Source organism: Saccostrea cucullata, unplaced genomic scaffold, assembly GCF_032062105.1.
Source record: "Saccostrea cucullata isolate Sc308-1 unplaced genomic scaffold, CSIRO_AGI_Scuc_v1 ctg5007, whole genome shotgun sequence".
NCBI classification, from domain to species: domain Eukaryota; kingdom Metazoa; phylum Mollusca; class Bivalvia; order Ostreida; family Ostreidae; genus Saccostrea; species Saccostrea cuccullata.
Window position 1 is genome coordinate 20,484 of NW_026930849.1, and position 1,551 is coordinate 22,034.

Below are 1,551 nucleotides of genomic sequence, written 5' to 3' on the forward strand. Positions count from 1 at the left end.
ATGTCATTGTAGAACGTTTTGGAAAAGGTGACAGCTCTGTTAACATTTTTAATCTCAGAGGCAATGACCTTAATATTTTGCAGTACCCATATTTATTATTCAAATTTTGATATCTATAATGTATAATTATTCAGGGTTATTCATTTATAACAGCTCTGCATCTCAATCTTAGCCTTTCAAAAGTCTTTTTTTTTTATAGATACAGCAAACTTATCGACATGTATTTAGCTGTATCTTTTAAGGAAGGTGAAGTGTACCAAGAGCGTCATGTGGTACAATTAAGTTCTGTAGTCTTTTATAATCACAAAGTACATTTTCCTGTTCTTTAATGTATCTGTATTCAAAAATTTTGTTACTATCTAATGATCCAACCCAAAGAAGGTCATTGCCATCATCATAACTCAGGCTTCTTGGTTTGTGTATCCCTTCGTGTTTTGTAAGCAACAGTAGAAGGAAATGACCATCTTTGTCAATCATCTGGACTGCTTCTGTGTTCTCGTCACACCCAGGATATTTGACAGCACGTCCGTACATACCCCTCGTGGTTGAAGACCTGTACCTGAGGGGGGTCCGATATAGGAAAAGCGATGTCTACCTCCATGATCTGTCACAACAATAACGCCGCGACGAATTGAAAGGTAATCGACCACAATCACATCTCCATTGCGGTTTTCTGTAATATATCTTGGATATTTATATAGTTTTTCATGCGTGTTGTTTTCTTCAATTGTCTGTATGTGCTGTGCTGTTTCATTGTAGCGGACGACTTTGCCTGTCTTTGAATTAACTCCCACCAGGAAATCTTGATAAGACTTAGAGAAATAGACAGATAACGGTTTCCATTCTTCGCTTTTTTCTATCATTTTTGTATCATTGTTGAGTTTTTGCTGTGATCTTCAGATAGTTTCTTAATGTGATTCCCTTCTATAATTGATTGCGCCCATGTGAAAAGGGTCCTTATGGCAATTTTTATCCATTTTGAGTTTTTCACGGATTCTGATAGAGTAAGGTTATAAGTTGTCAAATATGATTTTTTATGGTCCTACGTCTACTCTAAGTAGGTTTTTTCTTCATTTTTATAAAATATACCTTAACAGGTTAATGATGACGTCATGTTTTTCAACAACGTCAAACGTTTTCAGAGTGATTGTTAAATGATTTTCTTCTGTAATTTTACTACGGTGATTAATAGTTGTATAATATTTGATATTTTTCCATGCAAATTAATTTTGTCTCATTGTCTCTTTTAATTATTAATAATTATTTAATAGTTATATATATTATGGATTCATGATCAGTGGTGTATAGTATTATGAGTGAGTGTTTGTTTTACATTTCACTTTTCTATGACACCAGGGGGAAACCTGAGCAGCGGGCAACATCCATTCATTTTTTTTATTTTTGAAACAATTATTTTCTCAAACAAAATATTTACTGGTAATCCATGCAAGAGTCATTTGATAAGCCTGTAGAATTCATTTTAAAATTATTTTAATTTACACGTTGCTCTCGATAGGTCAAGATTTCAGCATAAACGATATATCTTTAGTT

At 33.3% G+C, this 1,551-nt stretch overlaps 1 pseudogene; it reads right to left on the reverse strand.

Annotated features, from left to right (window-relative positions):
• Nucleotides 1-237: 237 nt before the first annotated feature.
• On the reverse strand, nt 238-863 carry LOC134230318 (uncharacterized; annotated as a pseudogene).
• Nucleotides 864-1,551: the final 688 nt, after the last annotated feature.